The sequence below is a fragment of the Prenolepis imparis genome, unplaced genomic scaffold (assembly GCF_030444845.1).
Source record: "Prenolepis imparis isolate NDT839.2.m4 unplaced genomic scaffold, iyPreImpa1.0 SCAF_7, whole genome shotgun sequence".
Classification (NCBI taxonomy): domain Eukaryota; kingdom Metazoa; phylum Arthropoda; class Insecta; order Hymenoptera; family Formicidae; genus Prenolepis; species Prenolepis imparis.
The window spans coordinates 9,979,512-10,002,952 of record NW_028141165.1 but is presented as its reverse complement, the minus strand read 5'-3'; the positions used below and the strand labels follow the sequence as shown (position 1 = coordinate 10,002,952).

Genomic DNA, 23,441 nt, shown 5'->3' with positions numbered 1-23,441 from the left:
CTATATTATAGCTCCTTCTTTTCACTTTCTTAGACTCTCATTATTTTTATATATCTTGTTCACACATGACTCGATTTGGGTTTTAGCAACTGAATATGTCCTTCACGGTTACGGTCTAATTTTATAAAACTATGCTTATGAAGTGGAACTAGGTAGCAAACACATGTGATGCAAAACGTTTCACTTGGCCAGTTTTAAAAGTGGGGCATAAACAAATTTAATCTACATAATAAACTAGAAAGAATATGCGAAATAATACAGAATTTTTTTCTCTACATAATACACTTTTATTATGTATATTATTATATATTACAACAAAACACGCGAGTCACACAAAAATAAAATAATTTTATTGAAATCGAATAATTTTAAAATGCGTTTAACAAATTAACACCTTATTAATATTTTTTGACAGAAATCAGCTGATTAAAGCGTTAATTTGCTAATTGAATTTTAAAATATAAAAATATGTTATAAAAATTTTAAAAATGTTATAAATATGTTATAGTACTTTAAACTCTAATAATATATTTTGACAGAAATCAGCTGATAACTGTCAAAAAACGTTAATCGAGTTTAGAGTACTATAACATTTTATTTAAAACATTTTATCATTTTTATTACATGCTATTATTTTGAAATTTAATTAACAAATTAACGTTTGAATCAGTTGATTTCTGTCAAAAAATATTAATAAAGCGTTAATTTATTAATTAAATTTTAAAATAATAATATGTTATAAAATAGTAATATGTTGTAAATAATATGTTATAATGCGTTATCTGCGATTAATATTTTTTGACAGAAATCAGCTGTAATAACTGTCAAAAATATTAATCGAGTTTAAAGAATTATAACATATTATTTAAAACATTAAAATTTTAATTTTTATAACATATTTTTATAACATATTATTATTTTATAACTTAATTAGCAAATTAACTCTTAAATCAGCTGATTTCTGTCAAAAAATATTAATAAGGTGTTAATTTGTTAAACGCATTTTAAAATTTAATTATTAAATTAACGCTTTATTAATATTTTTTGACAGAAATCAGCTGATTAAAGCATTAATTTGCTAATTAAATTTTAAAATAATATGTTATAAAAGTTAAAAAAAAATATGTTTTAAATAATATGCTATAATACTTTAAACTCGATTTATATTTTTGACAGTTATCAGCTGATTTCTGTCAAAAAATATTAATCGAGCATAAGGTATTATAACATTATTTACAACATATCACTATTTTATTTTTTTTAACATATTATTTTAAAATTTAATTATCAAATTAACGCTTTATTAATATTTTTTGACAGAAATCACCTGATTAAAGCGTTAATTTGCTAATTAAATTTTAAAATAATATGTTTTAAATATATATTATAGTTATTTTAACTCGATTAATATTTTTTGACATTTATCAGCTGATTTCTGTCACAAAATATTATTCGTGTTTAAATAACTATATTATTATTTTAATTTTTAAAATATATTATTTTAATTTGCTAATTAACGATTTAATCAGCTGATTTCTGTCAAAAAAGATTAATGGAGTTTAAATAAACGTTATATTATTTTTTTAAAAATATTAATCTTTTTAATATAAAATCGAGGAATGGCGCGCGCTTGTGTTGTTCTAGTCCCTTTTTTGTTGTATTTTTTCGTGATGTTGATTAGCTGCTTCGATTTGCGTTGTGCGTTATATTCATAGCATCGAAAGGCTCTCATCGCGATGGTTAGCAATTTGATAGTTTGTCCAAAATAAAATTAAAATAATAATATTTTAATATTTTTAATTTGATTACTATTTGTGACAGTTATCAGCTGATTTCTGTCAAAACAATATTCACGGACAAAGTGTATATATTATAAATATATATTATAACATATTATATATTATTTACAACATATTATTATAATTAAAATAATATTTTATAAGTAATATAATATGTCATAATATTTTATCCGCGATTAATTTTTTGACAGAAATCAGCTGATAACTGTCATAAATATTAATCAAGTTTAAAGTATTAGAACATATTATTTAAAACATAATATTATTTTATTTAATTTTATTTTGAACAAACTATCAAACTGCTAACCCTTGCGATGACAACCCTGCTCGATGCTATGAATATAAAATATAACGCACAACGCGAATCGAGACAGCATCACGGAAAAGCAACAATAATGTTAATAACATGTCTTTTTTTAGAAAAGGACATTTGAAAATATTGCAAAAAATATGTAAGCATATTACTATTTCATAATTATAATTGCAACTACAATTATATACAATTAAAACATATAATATGTATATTGCATATTTGTGCATAAATACTTTTTATTAATATAATTTTATTAAAATATAGGAAAACAATTAAATTTTAGGCAAATTCATAGCTTTCAAAAATTGTTGAAAATCCCATCAAATCATTTGACAAATCACTTATAAATTACAAGTGTAATTTTCCACTCTTATAAGTCAATGTGTCGAGAAATTTTCTCGTTTTGAGAAAAGGACGTCAAGGATGTCGAGTGAGAACATAGCAAGCTGCAGATGACAGATGCGTCGTTTCTGAAATTCTCAGAAATGTCGCATTAGTAACAGGCAAGGTGATAGCAGGACCTGCGGGGCTCCGAGATGAATTAGGTTCGGGCCTGGAGGGAGGATGCGGGTCCCGGCAGGTTCCTTTCCATCGGACGTCTGCCTTTGTGCGGAATTCGGATTAAGCGGCATTCACAAAGACACAATGACAGTTTAATTTCGATCGTTTTTATATGAATAAAATATTATATTTTAAATCAAAAATTTTTTAAAAATTCCTAGTGTCTTTGAAAAAATTTGTATAGGGTGATATATATTTTCTAAAAAGAAAGAATCTCGAATTTCTTATTCTTTCCATATTGTCATCTTTCTTTATCTGACATATCCTCTCTCGTGCATTTATAAAAATCTGACATTTGAAATTATATTTCAAGATAATATGAAATATAAATAATAAATATCGCTTACTTTTCACTGAATTGAATCAGTCAATGATACTCGATAAATAACAAAAACAGCATGTTTTTTATGATTATCACCACAATTATTTAAGTAGTATGAACGATATATCTACTTTAGTGGAAATTTTCTGTTTGTCGTCTTGATACGCGTGCAAATTATTTAGGAAAAAAAGCGGTAAATAATATAAAATGAGCAGACGCAATTCGCACTACATATTGAAATTGTAGCACTTTATCGCGGTTCCGCATTGTCGTAAAGATAGATTCGCGGCAAATCGCAAGATAAATCGTTAGTGGTTGCATGGGGGTCGTCGACCAGCAACTGGCAGTGTTACGATATTGACGAGAGAGCCGCTATTTCGGGGAACGACGATTAATTGCCGGGGCGAGGAGAAGCCGAGGCTCGGGAATGCCGCTGATAAATATTCCATCGATCTTTCACGAAATTATCACCCCGCCGAGATTGCTCGCTAATAACCTGCCTATCTGATCGAATCTACGGCCGCCAAGACGAGCCTCGGATAAGCTTTCGTTTTGAAATTATGTCCTGTCTGCTGCTTGTTTTATATAAATACTTTCTCTCTCTGTGATTTCGAAAACATTATCATCTTCTTCGAAAAGGCACTCTTTAGTACTTTTATCCTTTTCCTTTTAAAACTTCCTTTTAAAACTGCTACAATAAAGTTATATAAGTTTTAGATATATACACATATAAATACAAAGTATTATTTCATACAGATTTCGTGAATAAGAAATCATGAATAAAAATCTACTAAATTTCTTTTTTATTATTTTACAAAATAATAAAAATATATAATAATAAAAAAATACACATCTTATAATATTTATAAAATATTTTAAATAAAAAGAATAAAGAGATTTGGTAAATTTTATTTTTTTATTCGTGAAATATTTGGGAAAAAATTTCTTTTATGGAATATTTTATAAAACAAATTTTTATAGTTTATAATTATACCACACATTATACATAATTCATTTATTAATTTATAAAGTAATAGAAATTTAGTAATTTTTTTTTTCTTATTTATGAAATACTTGTGAAGCAATTTTAATTTTTGATATTTATATATGTGTATATTTAAAATTTCTATTATAGCATATGTTTCAATACAAAATACAATAAATTATAGTTTATTTTAATAATTTATAATTTATTGTATATAAATTATAAGTTATAGAAGTCTATTTCTATAAAATTTATTATTTTTAATTTATATTGTATAAAATAAAGATCTTATCCGTGTTCGCGAGGCGGCGCAGATTGCCTGGTCCAAAGACCGACCAACCAGGCGCGTTGCATCCCCACGATGCATCTCGTTTTCGGTGTGAAAGCAGCTTATTAAGAGTGGCTGCAGCATGGTCTGATACACGGCGTCGTCTCTCGCCAGTCCGATGTTTACTCTTGTGCTTTAAACATTTTTCGTCGCGTGCTCCGTTCTTGCGGTCCTCGTCCCTTGGCTCCCTTGCCTAAAGTACGACGGTATTGTTGTTGATTACCATCGGTGATCTCATCGGTTGTGGAGAACGCAAAGTGAGTGTTTCGTAGCTTAACAACGATAGGACACCGACTCCGCGGTTCGTAAAACCGAGATTCCGGTTTCCGATCCTTTCGCGCTCCGCTTCGAAGCGTTCGCGATTAAATCGCCCGTGATTTGTGAAGGGATTCGGATGCACGATGTTGAAAGTAACGGTCGATGGGAAAGAACGGACATAAAGGAAAATATTTACGTATACCTCGAGATTTTGCACAAGCCAATATTTGAGACAAATATTATTATATATTAAATATTCGAAAATAAAATGCGGAAGATAGTCACATTAATTTATATCGAAATTTTATTTAACATGTTTATTTAATATGAGTAGAACATTTTATTTCTCTTTACGCACAATCTCGGTTCTTAATAAATAATAAAAATACTATAATATATAAATTTTAATATCCATTGTATCCATCACATGTATCACGCAGATCTGTTATATAAATCGTACACAGAGAGATGAAAATATCAAAGAAATTATCGACTCCAAATTAGTAAAGAAAAAGCGTCATTAAAAATAATCTCATTGAATTTTGAGATATAATCAACAGTTGATGCTATAATTAAATTTTAAGCTATAAAACATTATATCTTATCTTAAATTAAGTTCAATTATTTGAAAATTGGATATATAAAATTGTTATATTTTTGGAAAATTACTTTTTTCAAATTAAAAAGAATATATGTATAATTAAAAATGTATATTAAAAAAATTGTCTGAATATTTTTATCTTTAGCGCTTCTCTTTACTGAATTTGAGTCTGCCGTTAAATAAATTAACTTTTTTTTTTATCACGACTGAACGCATATATCGGCAAACGCTGCAACAATGCGGCCGCATCGGCAAAAGTGCAGCGGAATTGCGTCGCAACTTTTTCACCTTATATTTACTAAAAGGGTATACGCGAGCTATAATAACGCTTTTAGTTCCACACATTGTATCGAGTAAAATTAAGAACCAGATTTTGATTCTTGATTAATTGAAAACGTTTTGTGATATATGTTTGAGCATCGACTTGTTTTCGAATTTTATGACAAAGTTTCTATCAAAATTACCGCGTCTCTTAATTCGAAATACCAATTTGAACGCAATGATAAAAGACCTCGTAAAACTAAGGCTGCATTATATTCGAAGCAATTAAAACTACGCATTAAAAATTATTTAAGCAATTAAAACCGCGCACCTGTGTATATATGTGTGCGTACGATCTACGTTAAAAAGAAATTCAGAAAATTCAGGAAATATAGAAAATTCTGAAAATTCAGGTTATTTGTCCAGATAATTGCCGAGTCTCGCCGTTGATAACGAGCCGCTTTTGATATCTATATTTCCAACTACGACCTTGGAATTTCGTCTTCCTTTCACGCCGCCCACGTCGCGATACTGGCACGCGTGTAATATATAACGGGTGTAAATACACGAGCCGCAAATTGCGGCTTTACGCGAGAGAGACGACAAACAGAGCGTCATCGGGAACGATTGCATAACGGGGAAACGCGTTCCTTTGCGACACGCCCGTATGAGTGCGTGCTGTGTCGCAAAATAGAGTCCTCCGCGATATTTCATCATCGGCGAACGCTGCAACGGGTTTTCACAATCGTGCGAGAATCTGTGCCTCGTCGAAAAAATCTGCGGTTCCGAATTTTTAATCTCAAAGAAGACTGTCTATTTGCAAAAAAGATGAAAAACATTAAAATCTATGCAGGTGATGGCTAAAGAAAAATATCGTTAATTAAATTATAATCTTATTAATCTCAAGTATCGCGCCAATTTAAATTAATTTCAGCTGTTACATGGAAAATACAATTTTTATTAAAATAAACGGTCCTCGAACCGCGAATCTTTTTACGTTCGTCGAATAAATAATTAACAGCAATAATTAACGCTTATCAATAACGCTGGCCCTATGCATCTTGTATAGTTACAAATTTTAGACAGTTAGCCAATTGTTAGCGGAATCAGTAATAATCTGCATGAAATTAATTAAAAATATAATCTCATTTTTATATCCGAGTAAGAAGTATAAATTCGTATAGAAATTAGCATAATTTAGGTGACACGCGAAATGGTAAAAATTTGAATGATTAATTGTTATAATTATTGCAATTTTCACACATATATACACACGAGAATTTTATATACACGAGAAAGGTCACTTGATTTTAGAATGAAAATATAATAAAGATAGCACACGATAATTACCCAAGAGCGCAATTAGCTTTGGAGAAAGTTGCGCGCATTTCGGTCTTTCGCACTTTTATAGATTTGACATTTAACCAATCGATGGATGTTGCATTTAACTGCCTATTTAGATGAATAATAGATAATAAATCGGCGTGCAACGCCGATGCAAGTGTCGAGACGCAATTGCGTCTCGTGCACTTTCGAGGCGGCAGGGCGGGCTACCGGTCTTGCAACATTAATTAACTGCAAACTGGTTGTGCACGGTTGTTCCGCGCTCGGAAACTAGTTTCCGTACTGTAGAGATTCTTTATACAGGGTGTGAAATCATTTCCGCCGCGATACGCGACGCTTCTGAAATGGATCAAACGCCTTTCCATTAAATCGGCGTTATCAGCTAATTGGCGTCTAATAGATTATTTCCTCCCCCCCTCTCTCTCTCTCTCTCTCTCTCTGTCTCTAGGCGATAATTAAAAGAAAGAGTACCGCAAAGGAGGCGGATCTCACAGACACACCCTAACAGACTCGAGTCAAATGCACCGAGTCGCGATTGTTCCGTGAACGGTCTTTCTGGCCCTCGGAAATTATGCGCGTTTATGAGTCTTAAGCCGAATCCGCTCTCGCGGAAATTGCACTTGCCATTGTTCCGGTCCCTCAACGCAGACGATGACGCTGAAGAAATTGAGTCCCGCCACTTTTCTCTTTCTTTTTTTTTATTACACGTGCGACGAGTTCTTGACTCGTGTATAAGAATAAAGTATCTGAGAGGCAACTTCTTCAGAAGCTCCTCCTCGTCGCTTTTCTTTCTCTCTTCTTAACGGAAACGTCGATCCACCGGCTCCGGATCTCCGGATGCAAGTGCTAAATTAAATGCAAACGAATTCCGCGATTCCTAAATATGCAATTTCCAAACGTGCGGCTCTCCCGAGAGGCAGTTACCGATCGTTTCTTTCGTAATCACGAGATGCATATTAAGGTGAAAAACTGTCTCCCTCGCAGAAGTTCGTCGACCTCTCGATTCTTTTTCGTTAAAAAAAATTATTCGCGCAAAGATCCACGTATTTTTTTATTCTTAAACACGAGCGCAAAAATATTCGATTATCGTGTAACAATCAGTGTGACAAATAAGTTTTGTGGTCGCGAGATACACGTTGAGATGAAAAAGATGATTGATTCTTCTATTTCTTTCCTCGGAAAGATTGATTTGAAGAGCGAAAAAATATATTCATCGCAGTGTACTAATGCAGAAATATGCTATTATGCCGAATGCACAATTTCGATACACTCACATAAAAAAGCGGTTACCATAAGATGTGTATTAAAGTGAAAGACACGTCGATCCTATATATTTTGCCCCACGTGATGCGGTTTTACTTTCTAACGATCGGATATACATATATTGATCGATCGATTCCGCGTCATTGACCGAATATATCGTATATCCCTCTATTTTTGCTTCCCGAAGATAATGTTTGGATTATTGCGCTAGCGACAGATGAGAAATGGAGAAATTTGATTAGGAAAAAAAAAAGAAGAAATTAATCTTTAGAATTAATCTGTATACTCTACGATACTACTACGTTCTCTTCTCTTCATTATATGGCGCGAAGATTTTAGTGATTTCTGCGCGCAGTGAAATATATGTATTTATTCTGTCGTTAAAGAGAAATCAGTAATCATCGCATCCGCGGCGTCGTTTCAATCATTATCGTGCCGATTGAGAGATCATCCTTCTCTCGTGTCGCGAACGACATTGTGATCTGTCAGGAAAGGGACGCTTTCTAGAGGCGGTCACGACGTATTCTCAAGCGGAATCGATTAAATCGCGTCTTCGCGTGTGCCCGCCCGTTACGAAGAGACGGTAAAAGTGTATAGATTGTATCGGGCACCATAATGTCGCGCAATTTCTATGGGAAAGTTGCCGAGACATTTGCAAACTGCGGAATTTCGCGCCACGTCAATCATTATTCAATATCCGTAAAACGAAGAGTAATAATTATAGAGTGTTGGGCCAATATATATAAATTTTTTTCTTCGTATTTGGAGAAGAGAACAATTTCCCACAAGGTGTCGTGAAGCGAATCTTGTCGCGAATTACTAATATATATAATATACGACTTCGCGTCTCGCTGATATGATACACTTTATCACTTTTCTTCTCGGCTAATCGTGTGTTAACACTTTTTCGCCTTGGTCGATTATGATCGTTCGGTTGGAACACGCAAAGATCGAGCTCTGCGAAGCGTAGCGAGAAGCGAGAGAAGATGCATGTGCGTCTCTCCCTTCTATTCTCCTCAGCCTCCTTCCTCTATCTCTTTCTAACGATAGAGTATTGCGGGCGAGATCTCGTCCGGACCGGTACTTTTTGTTTTACATATATAATCCTTCTCTCGTGGTGAAACTGTAGTTCGCACAGGATCGCGTTCGCCAGGTGTTCGGTTTCTGCGCTCTCGGATCTCCGTTCCGATTGAATGGATACGCGGATGCGGACGGTCCACGATCGCGATTGCATATATTTGCCTTGACAAAATGTGAGATTTTATTTATTAACCGATTATACGTCTTGACAATTCGTCACCAATTTTTCACTCTCGACTCTTGAATATCTCGGACAAAAAATGGCTTCAAAATTAAATGAAAATAACACATCCTGTTATCTATTTTAATTTTAATCCTTTATTTTATAATATAAAGAAAACATCTTGGCGTCTCGATACGCTTATAACACACGATGAGCATTCTTTTCACAAGGAAATAGTCTACTAGGAGTTCTAGAATTGTACGAATGAAACACTCTAGTTGCGGAATATATTACAGTCCAATAACGGATTTGTCACAACACGGAAGAAAGACAACATGCTAATTTCGCGGACACTAGCGTGAAACGACTGTAATTTGATGGCACTTTAATGACTCGATCGCTGACCCATTGATAGATGCCTTTGCTAGCGGAATAACCGTGCATTAACACTCTCCTGTAATAGCGACGTCTACCGTTTACTCGGACATGCAAGAAAAAAGCAAACGCAACAGTAACGCGATACACATTCGACGGAAATCGGTTATGAAGGCCACGGAAATAATCTTAATAAAATTTTGAATTTTTATAAGTACAATTTTTTTATAAAAGATATTTATAAGAAAAAAGTCACGAAGTTCTTTCCTCTCTCTCAATTTTTATATAATTGTATTTTTATTTAATATAAGTGTAAATATAAATTTAATATCTTCGAAGAAAGAGAAAAATATATGTGATCGAACTATCTTACCAAAATTATTACGTCTATCAAATCAAAAATAACAAAGAATAATATCTTCTTTTGAATATCAAAATTCACGATGTCAAAAATCTAAAGCATCCGAGACTGCAAATTCGTATAAAATTCTGACTTAAAGATATTAAGATTTTCATCAAATCGATGGAGGCAAGAATAGGAAGTAATTTTACTAATAACAGACATACGCATGAACGATACACACAAACGAGAGAGAGAGAGTCTTTGTAATGACCCTCATCGCATTCTAACATTAATCGTAGCATAACGGACGAGTATCGTTTCACAGTGGTGGCGAAATAATTGAATGTCGCGAGGAAAATTCGCGATTATTAAATGTTTTCGTTCGGAAACAATTTTTTTATATGAGACATCCGCAGACATAATTAGAACTGTTGCTCTGTCGAGGAAAGTGAGAGTCTCTCTTGTTCTCTCTCTTTCTCGCCTTGAGATTATTCACACTTCGCTATTGTCTATCCGCGACAATTAGCGGCGGAGGCTGTACAACTGTCTCTTGATGTTTTACTTTCTAGACGATAACGCGTACTGCGATTATTATCTTTGCCGAACGGGAACTTTACGGCGCGTTAACGCTAAGAATTCGTTCTACGTGGAAAAATTCGTCGCGCCTGTCGAGCAGCGAACAGCTCATGCTAATTTTCATCAATTTTCATAAAATCATGCGTTGTTGTATCAAAAGAAGCGATCGTGATTGCAATTTTCACGCGTCCACGAATGCGCAGAAAGTGTTGAGCTTATTTTCGTAAAGAGAAAAATCTCTATTAAAAAAAAATGTATATGCAAATATTGCAAACTCGAATAAGTAATTTTCCTTCTTTTCCAAAATTTAAAATTTTTGTGTGTATATTAATAATTAAATATACTACGTAAATATTAAGAAGCGGAAAAGGAAATAAATTTATACTACGATCAAATATTTTCGGTAATAAATAATATTTCTTGCCGAAGGAGAAAAAGGGAAGAATTGCATACGAATTTATTTTCTATATCAATAAAAACAAGTTCTACGCGACGATTTACGATTATATAGTAACGTGACTTTTACAATTTAACCCTATGTACATCGGCGAAACGCGTCACGCGTTAACGACGCGAAAACGGGTCGTAATTTATAATACGGTCCGAAAAGAAGGATTTCTCGTACATCGACGGATTGCCCGTATATGAACTATCTCTTGGAACGAGCACTTTAAATGCGTGTAAGAAGCGACGAGAATCGGCGATAATTAGGGTGATCGATGTGGCATAATTTGCAACTCTAGTCGACGCACATTTTTACTTCGATTCCGCAGATACCATGTCGTTATAAATCACACTCGGCACGAACTTTCTCATTAGCGTTAAAAGCTAGGAGAGTATGCTATCTTATCTGACAATTTTGTAAGGAAATGTCGAAAATAATGAAGAGGACTAGAGTAAAACGCCGACATGCACAGAAATCACTTGGTTTTATAATTGATTTATATAATACTCATTTATTTTTATATATATTTTATCATATTAAAAATTATTTCTCGAACTTTCTAATTAATACTAAAAAAACAAAAGAGATACACTCTTCATATTTTATCCAATAGTATCACAATTAAATATCACGGGAAGAAATATAACATTTTTCCTCCGCTCGTTATTATATACATGTTAAATTGACTTTGTAAGACAGTAACTGAATGTTTCTCTTTCTTCTTCATATCAATCGAGAATAGAGATTCGTCGTCGAATGCGTATACACGCACATCTCTCGAATTCCTCGCGGTCTTTTCGCGCAGATACAGATGAACGGGAACGTATACACACATTCGGTTTCGCTTTTTCCGATTCTCAGAGAGGCGAGAAAACAAAGCCACACACTGGAGAGCGACGCACTCGCTTTCTAAACGGTCGAATGCACCGCGGCAACGTATGCGGGATGAGAGTGCACGCGTGCTCAATCGACTGAAGAACCGTCGTCGTCGCGAAAAGAGAGAAAAACATCCTCTAAACCGTTGCCATTCGTCACTCGTCCGGCAAATTCTGCCAATTTGCATATTACGTTGCCGCGTAATAGCGCATCATCCTCCTTGCACTCGGAAAAAAATTCTGAAGCTAATCGATATATTTTTATTCGATATTCTATTGCTTTTTTGGAACAATCGTCAGTATCACATATATTTATATATAGTAGTATATAATTTAAAAAATTAATAATTTTTATATATAAAATAATGATATAAATGTTTTAATATTATATAAATTTGATTAATATGCGTTTTTATATTAATTTACACACTTAAATTTAATTGTGTATATATATCATGCAAATGGATATTTTCTCTTTAGCTCCTATTAACTGCGTATTAATTTCGCGTTGTAAGCAAAGTGCGACATTGTGCAACTGATGACTCGCTATTAGCGCGATTCTCAAGATCATTTTATCGACAATCACGTTCGTTCTGCATATGTGGACACACGGTCGGGAGTAAAGATAAGATATGCAGTAGTGCATGTCCAATTTCTAAAATGTCGTGAATTATGGAGTCACGTAAGGGAAAGGCTCGGTGGATTGTAAGGCGACAGAAATTCGCCTTGTTCACGTGCCTCGTTGAAAAACATAGCATCTTCTCGTCGATTAGTCTCGATCTCTCGTGCGATTCGTATCGCGCCGTTTTCTCACAGCGTATAGACACATAATATATTCTAAAATACGCGATAAACTTACTTACCCGATTTTCGATGGAGAATATCTTAAACTCATGAATCGAAACGTCGTGAAATTTATTACAGACAGAGGCTGTCTTCAAGGCTTTTCAAGCGTTGAAGTTTGAGATAAAACGCTCTCTGTGTATACTGTACAAATATAATTTGTTTCAAGGATAAATACGACAGTCGCAGTTTGTGCACGGATAACATTGAAAATCATTTAGCATTTAAAGACTAAATGATACGATTATGGCATTAAGTAACGTTGACGTAGATATATTACACTGTGAAGGAATCGAATCAAAATAATTATCTCTAAAATGCAGCTTTTTTATTTCGTCAGCAAGTATTAAAAGTGAAAAAATTCTTCAAGAATTGTTTTAAAAATTAATTTTCACACGGTTGCATTCTACTTCTCGAGAAGTAGATAGAACTTGAAGAAAGACTCTTTCTTTAAGTTTTATGCGCTCCGACGTGATTTGATTAAATACTCCTGCTTGAACAAGGATTGATCGATTCCGAGATCACCGTGAATTTATCGACGTCTTAATGCAGCCGTCAGTTGTTACACACCGATTGGAAGATGCATCGCGACTTTTCAATTAACCGCAATTTTCAACTCTCGTGAAGAAGAGCCCCCGCTGGCAGCTTTTCTCAATCGCCGCTGATGCACTTGCATCACCGCGAAGCTGCATGTAAATATAATGCACCGATGAACTTTGCACTAAACTTGACTCTAGCGAAAATACAATCGCGATGCATAATAATAGAATGCGTCTCTTTCTCTCTATCTGTCTCTCTCTTCGCTCATAGAAAAATTGTGGTTTTTTAATTAACGACACGTTTAATATTCACGTTTGAGTACTTTACAAATTTTATTATCTATGCGTAATTAGATAACATTGAAAGCAAAATGATCTCATTGCATTTTTCCACGATGTTCTTGTTGTATAAGTATAAAATACAATTTTTACAACACGCGATATATTATTACAAATCATCATAATAATATACTGTTTCAGAACAGATACGTAACGTCTGTAGAATATCCCTCCGCTATCGATATTGCTTTCGATATCAAAATAGAAAAGAGTTTTACGAATCGATTCGTTCGAATGAGGCTTGGTGGTCTCTGCTACCGATTACGAGAGAGTGAAAGTGTATAGTATGGTACAGGTGCTTTCGATGGGAAGCACGTTTTCTCGGCTCTCAGATTCAGTCGCACGCATAATCCCGACGAGTCCCAATCGCGCGTCTTTCTCTTTCTTCTCTTGTTATTTGTTTTTCTGACTTTGACATGTGCGCGTACGAGAAACATTAAATTATCCCGTCAGATCGATCACGCTCGTGTTGAAAGAAATAGCGATTTGTCGATCAATTTAGTGATTTCAGTTACAGTGCTGCGAATCATAGAGTTGCACGTCCGATGTTTTGCCTCGCGTGCGAGAAAAGGTAACGTTATCATTCGAAATTCTCCAGGGAAACACAATCTACTTCTATTTTTTTTGTCGTTCTGTGTTAAGGTGAAAGTTCCCTCGAGCGTTTGTCGTCGAGTGAATTTTAAAGGAATTGTTTCGCTCGATTTTATTAAATAAATAATATTTGACGAGAAAATCAGCGTGCAGTTTTGACGGTCGACCATATTTTTTTACTTGTTACGTTGCCGTCAGTATCTGGACGTAGCATAATAATCGTCCCGTCTGTCAATCATCTTTCGAACCGAGAAATAATCGTGGTCTACGTAATGAATTATTACGAAGAGTTTTTTTTTCTCACGTCCCTGAACCCTGCACCCTGAAATAGCAGTCAGATTATTAGATGCAACGCAGCCCGAGGCATCGTGTGCACCTGCACCTCTGTGGCCTCTATAATACTTCCCTAATATTATCTTGTCGTACAAAATTATTAAATTGTATTCAATTTAAAGCAAATTAACTTTTTTTCGGGAAATTATTTAAAGTAAGAAAAATTGTTTGTCAATTTTTAGAAACAGATTACCGTAAAGAAAATGAAATTTGTAAAAATCTATTCGCGTTATTTTTCCAGAACTCAATTCGTTATATAGAAGTGGTTATAAAATTAATTTAAAAAAATATACATATATTATTTTTATCACACTTTACGCGATTAAATTTAGTGTACAAGATCCTTGTAAATATAAAAGCGCACTAAGTTTAGTGCAAGGTTTTTGTAAATACGCACGCAAGAACGCTATCCTTGAACGACGGGGGATTATTTGCGTTCCGTAATAAAAATAGAGAAGTCCGGTTTTGTTGCATCGTATGGGGTGTAGAGTTTTCCGTGAATGTCAGTGGATTTTCATGGCCGGTGCAGCCGGTTAGGATGCGCGTGGATAGCGTGTGAGAAGTGCTCGCGTTACGATGCACCCACCCGGGTCGCGTGCTCGCCCGCGCGTCACGTCTCGTCTCGTTTCGTCTCTCCGCTCCGCGCGGCTCGTCATCATCATCTCGGAGCACGCAGCACGGCGGCTGTCAGTTCGCGTCGCGCGCTCGAGCGAGCGAGCCGTAAAAGCCTTCTCAGCTGAGCAATGGTATAACGACGTAACGCGCGGAATACGAGCCTCCACGCACTGTGAGATAAGAGTAAAAGTAACGAAAATACTCTGCGTGTGATATCGAGCGTTTTAACGCACGAGTTCGACGCAACCGAAAGGTGGTAACATCCACAGGTTAGATTACGTTTCATTGTTATTGTTATTAATTGAATCTCCGAGAAGTCAAATTGATCAACTTCAATTTTTCTGAATTTTAATATATTAAAAATATTAGACATGTGTTCTAATATGATGCTCGATAATGAAACTACGCTCTCTCTTTGACGCAACCTTTTATTGCATTTTATTGTTATTGTTATTAATTGAATCTCCGAGAAGTCAAATTGATCAACTTTAATTTTTCTGAATTTTAATATATTTAAAATATTAGACATGTGTTCTATGATGCTCGATAATGAAACCATCTCTTTAACGCAACTTTATTGCATTTTATTGTTATTAATTGAATTTTCGAAAAGCCAAATTAATAACTTCACTTTTTTTAGTAAGTTTCTTAATTTCAGTATATTTAGAACATTAGACATGTGTTATGTAATGCTCGCTGATGAAATTAAGAGATGTACAAAAAGTGGAGTCGATCAGTTTGGCCTCTGGAAGACTCAATTAATAATCAAGGTTTAAGATTTTATTGACCAACACTGACTAAGACTAATTCTTATATTATAAGACTTTATTTGGGAATAATCTCAATTCGAGATTTATTTCCCGACTCCCCTCTAACCCCCCTATAAAATTATAGGCGAGAAAAATTCCCGATTCAGCGACTTTCGGATCTATATTTTTCTCGCCTATAATTTTATAGGGGGGTTAGAGGGGAGTCGGGAAATAAATCTCGAATTGAGATTATTCCCAAATAAAGTCTTATAATATAAGAATTAGTCTTAGTCAGTGTTGGTCAATAAAATCTTAAACCTTGTTTAAAAATTCGACTGGCAAATCACATCTTACATATTGTCAATTAATAATGCTTTAATGCTCTCTCGAGTATTATACACGAGAATTGTTTCTTAGAAAATATTTGAAGGATCTACATCATATGTAAAAGATTCTAAAGTATTTAAAAGAGTCTTTATTAATTACGAGAACTCTGAAAACATTCGGAGAATCGTTATCATTCGTGATAGATTTAAAACTTGTTTGGAGAATTATTATCGCTTGCGAGAACTATTTACAGATTCTTTATTGTTCTCCACGGGAGATTTGAAGATATGTAGAGGAACTTTATTGTTTACGAGATTTTTCCGATAGTTCACGAAAATATTTTACGGACCGTTATTACTCGCGAAAACTTTAAAGATATTTTGTAAGAAAAAAGGATCTTTATGGTTCTCTCGGAAATTTTTTAAAGGTATTTAAAGAATCATTATTTTCTGCAAAAGTTCATTCGAGTTATATAATGATTGCAAACATCAAAAAATGTGCAAATATTTGTACAATTCTTCTGACTCTTATCATGTAATTCTTATTACATGTGTATAATCGTGTTATACATTCCGGATCGTATCTCAACATGTGTTTGTCATACATATATGATATATGTTTTCATACCTACATCAATGTCACGTGCGTGCGACATTTCTCGCAACTTGACATTTATAGCGTGGCAAAAATTAAGCAAAAAAAAATTATCACAGGATTTATTTTCCGGAGCCGGATTTTCCATTTAAATCTCGGGACACCGAACGTGTTAATTATCTAATGGAGCGAATAAAGTAAGACCATTTAAGGGCACGGGTGTTCCGTATTTATCGGAATCTATCCTTGACCGATCGCAACGCTAACGATAGAGGATGAAGGTCTTCTCTTTTGAATATCGTTGTGCATTCTCGGCCAAGCGCGAAACGAAGATCGATCGGAAATGCTTGAAACGTCACTTTTACGCACTCTCTTAGTCGTCCGAGCGTGTAACGAGAACGTCGTACGCAATTCAATGCATGCATATGCACGTACTGGGTGACTCGAATACGTCAGTTCGTAAATCTTCAAAATATCTTTCTCGCGAAATCTCATAATTTTTTAAATTCTAACATTTTCATTAAATAAAAAAAAGATGTAGCATAGAATATCTGCATCACTCGATAATCAAACGATAATTTAAAATCTAAAGAGAGGATTCTTCCGTTTTATTTTTTTATGTAACTTTTTTCTAGTTCGAATTATTAGTATTTTACAATTTACTTAATTTTCGTTTGAGAGTTAAGTGTAAAAAAATCGCAAAAAAATGCAAAATATCAAGTGTGTATCTCTCAGTGTGATTAATAAAGAGATTTCTTTTTGTATTTTTTTTATTTGTAACATACTATATACTATATAAATGTTATGTGAAACGAATGCTTAAGATTTGATTATCGCAGCACTAAAGATATCACAGCTTTACTTAAGAAGATATCACGGCTCGCCCAATCATTATCATTAAAACAGATCCGCCGTCGAAATAAAACCGACGTAATCGGATATATATTGTCAATAGTCAAAATGACGCAGTTATAATTTTCGAAACTTGTACAAGACTCGATCAGCTTCTCCTCGTACTTTTATTAATCACAATGCTAATCTATATGTATCTTAATACCTTTCATTAAATCGCCTTTTATAGATACAAAATGTCATTATAATGCACGCGTGTTCATTAATTAATAATAAATTTAAAAGGCTTTTGAAATGCGTAGACATAATAATTAAATTATATTTTAATCTAAATTATTAGATTAATATTCGAAAAATAATTAATATTAAATAGATTATAGTTGAACGAAACTATAACTGGAGGAATGCTTTGCTCACACTATAGTTCTGCTGCAAACTCAGGCATATAATTTACGCGCGATTTATCGGACATTATGCGTCTTACGTTTTACACGCTGTTTTTTTTCGCAAATGACGAGTAACCGAACAGGTTCTGGTCATAAATTATTAGAGGGAAGCGCCGGAAGAGTCACTCGAGAGAAAGCGTACTCATGGACTCGATTTTATCCCGTAACCGTAACCCATCAGAATCTCGTGAAATTACCGTTCGTTATGTCAACGTTGTTTATCAGCGAGATATACGCACGAGATGAGGAAATCGGATGATGCTGGCCGCGCCCAGTTTGACGTGATCAAGGTCGGTTCGGAAAATCGGTCGGTGGGCGTCTTTCATCCTAAGACAAGACTGGCATTAATATGATTTAGCTCATTTCTTGTCAAAGAGAAAATTATATACCTGTATGTCACACAGACATACACACACAACGCATTTCAAATATTTGAATAGTAGAAAACATGACAAATCTAATTCGCCTGAGCGATATAATTTTTCGACGTTTTTGCATAAAAAGTTTTTATTTATAAATTTTCCAGTTGATTGCAAGTTGCTTTTTATTGATGAAAATTGTGGCTTACATTTCTCGAAAATTAAATATTTTGATAATTAAACACACACACACACACACACATATATATATATATATATATATATATATATATATATATATATATATTGAAAAAAGAGAAAGTTTATTCGAAAACTTTAATTTCTCTGTTTACATCTTTTTATTAATTTTTTAAAATACATATAATTTATTTATAAGATAGGCAATTTTATATCGCGATTTTGAATGTATGCACTTGCATACTTTCTGATTGCATCTTGTCACGGACAGTCGACAAGAACCGAAAGTAAAGGGAATTTCTCGGAAAAATAATCAGGATATTCATGGCGTATCCGCCACATCGTAAAGTTTATGTTGTTAAGTACGACGCGGTGGTAGTAAAAACAAACTTTAGACTGCAAGAATTGTAAATTGTTCGTCACGATCATCGTGTTGTGCATCGGGATTCTAATTATATACTCACGTTTCGAGATGCAGACTATAAAACAAAAGTCACTTCGATTATTGCATATTACCTAAGCGAAAATTTACAATATTTACGATCTTTTCTGCAACGCACACTTCACGTCCTTTGAATTGCAAATTTATATTCGCATCTCAATAGACTTGAATAGACAGTCGACTATCGAAATTCAGCTTTAGATATCTTTATTGCTAATTTTCGAATTGAAATTTATTACATTGCAGTAAATCTATTAAAAAATTTATTGGGAAGAATAAAGTCTGTTTTTTTCTTAAATTTTTTTTTATTATTTTTTTCACCACTGAAATTTCATTAAAGTTCTTAGTCTTGGATTTTGAGTGGAAAAAAATAAAAAAACTCCAGACATCTGTACTGATTTTCATCGCCAAACTTGAAATGAAAGAACAAATATTCATGACGAAAGTATCCCTTCGTGTGATTTATAGCGATCGCGATTGAATGATACCGATTATCCTTGACCTCATCTTTAATTGGACGGTGGAAATAAATCGCGGCTCGCGCGCCTGCACAATCATCGCTCTTATATGCCGAAGAGAAAATCCGCTGTTACGCTTTTCGGGCGTTTGAACGTTAAATTAGCCGTTTCGGGGACAACTTTGATAAAATGCAAGACGCCGCGAGATGAAATCTCTGCCTGCAGAGGCAGTGCTGTGATGATCTTTGCCGGAATCTAAATCTTTAGAAACGCCGGCCTCGTACAAGACTCGCACGATTATCGCACGTCGCGCTAATCGTGCACATGCTCCGCTTTAAAAGTGGAGAAAACTCGTTGCACACCGGCGAGAAGAAACCCGCGTCGTAAAATATGCTCGAGCGGACTGTGTTATGGCTACATTCGTGCCGTGTGTATGCAAATGCGCTTTTCTTCGGCTTATTGTTGCTCTTGCGCTAGCCGCGTGATGTTACGTGCGTCTCGTCGAGCGAAATAAGTCGATGCGTCTTTAGGATGAATGATTCGTATAGAATGAACGTTCGTATATAGATTACATTCGCCCTATTCAACGAAAGTACGTGTTAAAGCTATCAATCTTTATCTATGAATAAATCGCTATGAATAAAGATGCTGAATCGTTGCAATCGTAGATAATTTAAACTGTCGGTTCATATATAATAAAATAGATCGTGATGATATAAAAATTTGAAGCTGAGAATATATTATGGGTGATATTGAGCTTCAACAGCTTAGATTATCGAAACTGGGTCAAGTACGGATCATGATTGAACCAAAAATAATTTCCAACACAGATAATAGAGATACTTATATTTTTTATCCGTTATTTTGGATTATTAACTATCAGCTTTTGTTTATTTTTTTCGAGCATGTTTTATTACAATTAATGCATATAAAATGTGTGATTGATTAAAAAAATATGATACGCGATATTTTCTGAGCACAACTTTGTGGTATCGCCCACAAACATCGTCGTCCGGATTATTTTAATAATCAAGTCTCGTGTATACCACAAAGGGGTCAGATCCTCCCCTCTAAAAAAGAATTCGGCCATCTGGCCTTTGTGTTTTTCCCGCCGCGGTAAATGCGACTAGATTGAGTAACTCGCCGACAATTGCTGCCTCCCTCCTCCTGTCCTGCGTTTCGGTTGTCGTGCGAGAAATATTAATACATTCTACTTCCTTCCGGGAGGGAGTGCAACCCGGTACGGTCCCCCTTCGCGACACACTGAATCCATCCTGACTCGTTTACTCGATGCGTGCGGTGTGCGTACGTAAACACTCGTGACAGGGTGTAACTTAACACACACACACACACACACACACACACACACACACACACACATATATATGCATACATCCGTCATCTATCCGCTCTTGCGGTCACTCGTACTTTGGAGCGCGTGGTTCAACGCGTGCGAGAGGATACAATTAGCGACCATCACACGCCGCAACGAGTTACACACAATACAATAGGTGGATGGATGCCCCGCGAAATTGCTTACGGTCTATATACGGTGGTCGGTGGTTTTGTTTCGTTCGGAGATGAGAGAAAGAGAGAAAGAAACGTCGAACTCTGTGTGCTAATCTATTGTAGATCGCGAATCTGCAAAACTGGCTCTCCTTGACTCTCGACGGATGCATTAATGTTTTTTTTTCTATATCTCTTTGTGTGTAAATATATATCTATTTTAAACGACCCAATTTTCGTTCATGGTTGCTTTTATAGACTACAATGGTTCTCGCGGAATTCTCGAATAAATTCGCGATTCGTATCTCGTTAAGAGTTTTTACTGCGCAAACAGATCAAAATGGGGGATAGAAAACAGCGCGATGTTTAAGCGTTTCTTCGTCGAAATAAAATAACAAACACGGCACGTGTTCGCTCTCTTATAATCCTTGTTATCCTGTTAACTGCATGCATTTTAGCTTTGTATTGTTGTATTGGTCGGTTCCTTTAAGTTTTGCATATGAATAATAACAAAAGAACGTTTTAAGATTTGCATGTATGCATACGTGAGTATATATGTCATTTTACATTTTTATCACAAGATTGTCTTCCCGAATTTTTCACGAAGTTCTGTCAAGCTGCTAAAATGTATATCTGTAATGAATGATATACTAATATTCATTTAATTTCAATATTATACATTAAAATAAATATATAAAATAATATAATAAAGATTGATGAGTAAAACATTATTATGCGGTTACACATCTCTAATTATAGAAAAAATTTAATTATTATAATTATTATTTTTTCTTTCTATTTGCATTCGAAATGCTGTCGACGACCGAAATCAAGGGCGGAAGTTCTTAGCGATAACTATGAACTTTCGATGTTGGACAAACGTGACTGATTCGGGCACAATCATATTATTAACATATATTATTAACATATAATAACAATAATTGATGTAGAAATTTTCATTCATCAAACACGCAGCTGTCTGATGCGTCTTTTGTAAACTCGGTGCTTTCGTAATCGCCATTTTTCATAACCAGTTATGTGAGAACGAACGTGCTCAAATTTATTGCACGCTTCCGGTGTGCACATGAAATTTGTGGCAACAGGTTTTTCGAGCTACGAGTGTTGAAGGTTCTGCAAAAAAAATATACTCTCTCTAAAAGTATATTTATAGATAGGTAGTATTGAACACAGAACGAAAGTTGTATGAATTATACGCGAGATTTTCGCTTTCGCGAACTATATACTACAAAATGTATTTAGATTAATTTTTAAAGATTTTTCATATTAAATAACCCAACAGTTTTTACAAATGTAGATTTTTCTCTTTAAAAATATTTGTATGTATTTTATGTCTTATTGTCAGTCAATAACAGAGGTTTTCTTCATTAATTCTCTCTCCCTCTGTCTCTTCCTTTCATGTTGTAAGACTTACATGAAGCTTGAAAGGATTTCCTCATAAATAACGGAAAGAAATTGCGCGTTTAGGGATTAGAACGGCTTTCTCAGGATTGTATCTCGCAGGTTATATTGCAAGCGAACAGCTAATTTTATATCATTAACATGGACTTGATAGATGAGTTTGCGTGATTAATATGCGCGTTTCCCATGCGTAATACATGATTTTCGTCATGTTTATATATTCTTAACGATTATGATGACTAACGGCGAGCGCAGCCTCCATGCCGGATGGAAAACCGCTGCAATTACCGGTCATCATCTCTTAGATAGTAACCGGAAGCGGTATAGCTTTATCCGATTTTACACGAGTCCGTGGAAACGAACGGCGGTTTCGTAAAAGTCCGAAAGCCGCGATCGCAATTACAAATAGTATGAACGTACGGTTGGCGTATGGCAGCGAGTAAAAGTGATATATGTATCTTTGAGTGAAATCATCGATGACGATGACGACGACAGGAAGCCACACGCGAACGCGACTTTCGATTCTTCTTCGCCCTCGAGCGAAGCAGATGCGAGAGCAGAGATCGTTTTATTGACCGCCTCCGAAAGGAACGACCACGTGGTTAATAAACGTCACGCGAAGCCAAAAATTGAGTGATCATATATGATCAAACGACACGCGCAAATATAATAAAAATAGTTTAATAATACAAATAGAAAGAATTTTATCTTTTTCTTTGTCAGTGAAATTATCTCAAAATTAACTCTTCTGTCAATGGAATTTTTTTTTCACCTTTCACAATTGACAATTGACACCTTTGACAATTTCTTCATAGCAGCTGTTAGGCATCGAGCATTTCTTTTTCGTTATATTTTAGAAAGTTTTAGGGCTTTTGTATTTTATTTTGCACGGCGAAAAGTTTCGACACATTTTTAACATTTAAAGTTGCTTTGGATATT

General features: G+C 34.5%; 1 protein-coding gene across 2 annotated transcripts in view; it reads left to right on the top strand.

Moving 5' to 3' along the window:
* The window catches only part of LOC145938071 (uncharacterized), a 47,670-nt gene that overhangs the window by 12,073 nt on the left and 12,156 nt on the right, over window positions 1-23,441 (top strand). The window lies entirely within an intron of this gene.